Source organism: Alosa alosa, chromosome 18 (assembly GCF_017589495.1).
Source record: "Alosa alosa isolate M-15738 ecotype Scorff River chromosome 18, AALO_Geno_1.1, whole genome shotgun sequence".
In the NCBI taxonomy this organism is placed as follows: Eukaryota; Metazoa; Chordata; class Actinopteri; order Clupeiformes; family Clupeidae; genus Alosa; species Alosa alosa.
The window spans coordinates 17,074,980-17,081,021 of record NC_063206.1 but is presented as its reverse complement, the minus strand read 5'-3'; positions in this window follow the sequence as shown (position 1 = coordinate 17,081,021).

Genomic DNA, 6,042 nt, shown 5'->3' with positions numbered 1-6,042 from the left:
ATAGCCACACAGGTTCTCTGACTGTTAAGAGACATTACCATGTCAAGTATGAACCTTTTGTCAAAGCCTAGAAGTCTTTTCCCAAGCACAAACCTGATGAGTCTCCTCTTGATAGGAACGGATACAGGAAGCTAGTGAAGATGGCTTTCTTTTGCTCCTCATTCATGGCTGTTGACCGGTTGCTGAGAGCTGCCACCCTGAATGGAGAAAGACAGAAGAATACATAAGATCACCTTGCTCGTGAGGAACATTGAAGCGGCGTTAAGTATTGAGTGTCTGTAGAGTGTCTGTACGTACACAGCCTGGAAGGTCTCACAACTGAAACTCTGGTTGGTTAGGCATGTCAGGAACATTGGGGTCACAGATGGTAAAAATGACCCCAGTCTGATGTTAAACCACTGGCTGATGAATGCTTTGTCTTTCAACTGCGCTTCAGTTAAGTCGTTGAGTTTGACTTCTCGTATCACTTCGAGGACCGTGGGCACGGACAGAGTGAGGTTTTGGACCTGTAAAGAGGGGGGGGGGGAACATTGTTCATGTCCACGCCCCGCTTATGATGCTGAAGAGTTGGGTAAGACCGGAGAACCACACCTACCTTGCCAGAATATTGGACAAGGGCTTCATCAAGGATGCCGGCCACTTTGACAAAGAAGGCCTTCCAGGTTTCTTTGGGATAACTGTTGCTGTTGGGAAGCTTGCACTCCAGCAGTGTGGCCAAGCCATCCGCAGATAGAGATTCCAGCTTAAGGAAGACAAGAAAAGTGTGATTAATGACAACGGGCCCAAGCCTAACTTTAGCTGTTGGATGCCAAAACACCAAATGATGCCTGCAAGCACTTCCGAAAGCATTTGCCGACAAGGTCCGTGTACGCCTACCGAGGAGCATGCGAGGTCTCCCATGCTGAAATTGCAAAGCGTCCCAGTGGAGTTCACAGAGGCCAGGAGATCCTGCTCTGAGATGCTGTGTGTCACAATGGAAAACACGTTACTGACATGTCTGACACAGACTACTTCAAAACTTGACTATGCCTCTAATGGTTCACTCACCTGCTGGCGTTAGCACAAAGACTCTCCTCTGTAGAAGACAAGATTCACATGAAGAAAGATTTTAGGGACCAAACCAATTTTAAGACAAATACATGTTTCTTTGAAAAGACAAATACTAGGCACCCTGGAGAGGGACTTACCATCCACCACGGTCTCTGCGCACAAAAAAAAAAAAAAACATAACTCAGCTGAATCATTGAAATAACAAGGTACTTGGAAATACATTAAGTCAATGTGAGGGCATGTTTTGCAGTGTGATTTTGCTTTAGAGGCTACTTACCACGCCCACTGGAGGTGGTGGTGGTGTACAGCCTGTATGAGGAGACAAAAAGGGCAAAGCTTAGAGGAGAGCAGGCCACAGTCATACCAAGAAGGAATCACATACTCTACACATAAGCATCACATCACCAGTTGTGCATCTCGTACCTGGAGGCAACCTCTGTTCCAGGTAGTCTCTGCTTGACTGGAGGTCTGCTGAGACACCCGGTGGGAGCGTTTTCAAAGATCTGGTCAAAAGCCCCGATTCTAAGTCAAAGGAAATTTCATATGCATCAGCTCGAGATTGCAAATTTTGTCATTTGCCTAATTTAAACTTTACCCTGGTGTTAGGACCTCTGCTGAAATTGAAAAAAAAAAAGAGGTATGAGTGTCTCACATGGCTTTGAGAGAGTCGCAGCTGATGTTCATGGGGATGACGTTCAGACTCGCAGGACGGATGCTGACCAGCAGAACAGCCAGATTGACTTGGAACCACAAGGTGAAGTCGCTGGGTTGGAAGGTGGGGAATCTGGGAGCCAGGGCTGTCAGTGTCAGGTTGAGCATGGTGTCTCTCACAGCAGTGTTTGTAATGTAGGTGATGTTTTGCTAAAAGGCAAAAAGACAAATGAGTTAGGCATGAGGCCAGACACAGACCTATATTGGTTGCCACTGTCGATCCAGGTGCGTTTTGGGCAGTGGTCAAGTTTGACCTTTATTGCTACACCCTCACCTGTATTGTGAAAATGACAAAAGTCTGGAAGAAGTCGTCCAGTTGCTCAACTTCTGGAGATGCTGTTACGCTGACAAAGACTTCCTTCAAGACAGTCACATTCTCCAGAGCACCGGTGCTGGGATCCAGAACCAGCTCAGCTTTCTGCTCTGGTGAAAGCAAATCCAAAGTTGCCAGCTGTGGAAGCAAAATAATTATTGGTGAAAAAAAAGTTCATGCAAGTGCCCGCAGCTAAATCTTGAAATGGCAAAAAGCACTTTCTTTAATGGTGCGGCGTACGCTGTGGACAGGAAAGTTGGAGAGTACAAATAAGGTGTTTCTTACTCCTGTAATGTTCAGCTCCTTCAAAGCAGAGTAGTCTACTTCTTTGGCTTAAAGGACCCAGGTTGACCTCTAGCCATTGGGCATCATTCTGGATGTCAAGTCTGCAGGCTACAAAATAAACCAAACCTTGGTCAAAGCCTGAGGTAAGTGCTACCATTTCTGGAATTTTGAGCAAGACTAAGAAAATGGCAAGCTCTAACAAGGCTCTGGAAACCTTTTGTCAAAACCCAGGTTAAGTACAATAGTGTGGTCAAATACCTATCTCGCTGAACCTGGCGGAAAATTGCTTGAGGTGTTGGACGAGGACGCGATTCCTTTTCTTCTGGTCAGCGGCATCTTTCGAAGAAGGCGATGCCCATTCCTCTCACACTACGAGAGAAGAATTGTTCACATATCAAAAGTTAGGAAGCTTGCTAGCCCACATCAGGCATTTCTACTGCCGTGGCAACTGGCATCATTCAGGTCTGGTGATGTAGAGCCATCAGAGAGATTGCACCGTGCTTACATGACTTGGTAGTTGGTGCAGTTTGCCTGTGCAGTTGTTTGAGTGAGCATCACTGTAGTGAAACTGGGGAGGATAGGAATGAGTTTCACTTGGAACCAGGAGATCCAGGCTGATACATCAAAGTGCAAGAAATTGACACTGATGACTTGGAAGGTGCTGTTCATGACAAAGTCTCTCACGGGAGGGGCAAAATCTGGAATCTGTGGAAACAGGACATACAGTACATCAGCGCTCATATCCCTTATGAAGCGCACCAGTGTGGTGTGCTGGAAATCTTTGTCGTCTTAACTTGATGGTGTGAATTACCTCAGGAGCCGCGCTCAGCGTCGTCAGAAACGCGTCAACATTTTCGAGAGCATCTCCCACCAACAGGACTTGAAAGATGGCCGTGATTTTGGTGGTGTCATTCAGTGCTCCGGACGTCAGAGTCAGCTGCGCTGCCTGGGATGGTGTCAGCAGTTCCAGAGACTCAAACTGCAATATGCAACGCAAAAGCAGTTATGGGCCTGCTGGGCCGGGAAGCTAACAGGATATTTTGTGTGCACAATCAGGAAAAAGTACAAGCCACTTACGCTGGAGAAGTTGACATTGAGTTTTTGTAGATCTTCCAGAGGCGATAAACCGAAAAATTGGCCAAAGTTAGTCTGAAGCCAGTCTTTGCTGCCCATGGTGCCAGTAATGCAGCCAGGATCTGAAACAAATGCAGCAAAGAAAGACTATAGCCACACAGGTTCTCTGACTGTTAAGAGACATTACCATGTCAAGTATGAACCTTTGTCAAAGCCTAGAAGTCTTTTCCCAAGCACAAACCTGATGAGTCTCCTCTTGATAGGAACGGATACAGGAAGCTAGTGAAGATGGCTTTCTTTTGCTCCTCATTCATGGCTGTTGACCGGTTGCTGAGAGCTGCCACCCTGAATGGAGAAAGACAGAAGAATACATAAGATCACCTTGCTCGTGGAGGAACATTGAAGCGGTTAAGTATTGAGTGTCTGTAGAGTGTCTGTACGTACACAGCCTGGAAGGTCTCACAACTGAAACTCTGGTTGGTTAGGCATGTCAGGAACATTGGGGTCACAGATGGTAAAAATGACCCCAGTCTGATGTTAAACCACTGGCTGATGAATGCTTTGTCTTTCAACTGCGCTTCAGTTAAGTCGTTGAGTTTGACTTCTCGTATCACTTCGAGGACCGTGGGCACGGACAGAGTGAGGTTTTGGACCTGTAAAGAGGGGGGGGGGGAACATTGTTCATGTCCACGTCCGCTTATGATGCTGAAGAGTTGGGTAAGACCGGAGAACCACACCTACCTTGCCAGAATATTGGACAAGGGCTTCATCAAGGATGCCGGCCACTTTGACAAAGAAGGCCTTCCAGGTTTCTTTGGGATAACTGTTGCTGTTGGGAAGCTTGCACTCCAGCAGTGTGGCCAAGCCATCCGCAGATAGAGATTCCAGCTTAAGGAAGACAAGAAAAGTGTGATTAATGACAACGGGCCCAAGCCTAACTTTAGCTGTTGGATGCCAAAACACCAAATGATGCCTGCAAGCACTTCCGAAAGCATTTGCCGACAAGGTCCGTGTACGCCTACCGAGGAGCATGCGAGGTCTCCCATGCTGAAATTGCAAAGCGTCCCAGTGGAGTTCACAGAGGCCAGGAGATCCTGCTCTGAGATGCTGTGTGTCACAATGGAAAACACGTTACTGACATGTCTGACACAGACTACTTCAAAACTTGACTATGCCTCTAATGGTTCACTCACCTGCTGGCGTTAGCACAAAGACTCTCCTCTGTAGAAGACAAGATTCACATGAAGAAAGATTTTAGGGACCAAACCAATTTTAAGACAAATACATGTTTCTTTGAAAAGACAAATACTAGGCACCCTGGAGAGGGACTTACCATCCACCACGGTCTCTGCGCACTGGAGGAGAGAAAAACATAACTCAGCTGAATCATTGAAATAACAAGGTACTTGGAAATACATTAAGTCAATGTGAGGGCATGTTTTGCAGTGTGATTTTGCTTTAGAGGCTACTTACCACGCCCACTGGAGGTGGTGGTGGTGTACAGCCTGTAAGAAAAAAAAAAAAAGGGCAAAGCTTAGAGGAGAGCAGGCCACAGTCATACCAAGAAGGAATCACATACTCTACACATAAGCATCACATCACCAGTTGTGCATCTCGCACCTGGAGGCAACCTCTGTTCCAGGTAGTCTCTGCTTGACTGGAGGTCTGCTGAGACACCCGGGTGGGAGCGTTTTCAAAGATTCGCCAAAAGCCCCGATTCTAAGTCAAAGGAAATTTCATATGCATCAGCTCGAGATTGCAAATTTTGTCATTTGCCTAATTTAAACTTTACCCTGGTGTTAGGACCTCTGCTGAAATTGAAAAAAAAAAAAAGAGGTATGAGTGTCTCACATGGCTTTGAGAGAGTCGCAGCTGATGTTCATGGGGATGACGTTCAGACTGCAAGAGGACGGATGCTGACCAGCAGAACAGCCAGATTGACTTGGAACCACAAGGTGAAGTCGCTGGGTTGGAAGGTGGGGAATCTGGGAGCCAGGGCTGTCAGTGTCAGGTTGAGCATGGTGTCTCTCACAGCAGTGTTTGTAATGTAGGTGATGTTTTGCTAAAAGGCAAAAAAGACAAATGAGTTAGGCATGAGGCCAGACACAGACCTATATTGGTTGCCACTGTCGATCCAGGTGCGTTTTGGGCAGTGGTCAAGTTTGACCTTTATTGCTACACCCTCACCTGTATTGTGAAAATGACAAAAGTCTGGAAGAAGTCGTCCAGTTGCTCAACTTCTGGAGATGCTGTTACGCTGACAAAGACTTCCTTCAAGACAGTCACATTCTCCAGAGCACCGGTGCTGGGATCCAGAACCAGCTCAGCTTTCTGCTCTGGTGAAAGCAAATCCAAAGTTGCCAGCTGTGGAAGCAAAATAATTATTGGTGAAAAAAAAGTTCATGCAAGTGCCCGCAGCTAAATCTTGAAATGGCAAAAGCACTTTCTTTAATGAATGCGTGACGCTGTGGACAGGGGAAAGTTGAGAGTACAAATAAGGTGTTTCTTACTCCTGTAATGTTCAGCTCCTTCAAAGCAGAGTAGTCTACTTCTTTGGCTTAAAGGACCCAGGTTGACCTCTAGCCATTGGGCATCATTCTGGATGTCAA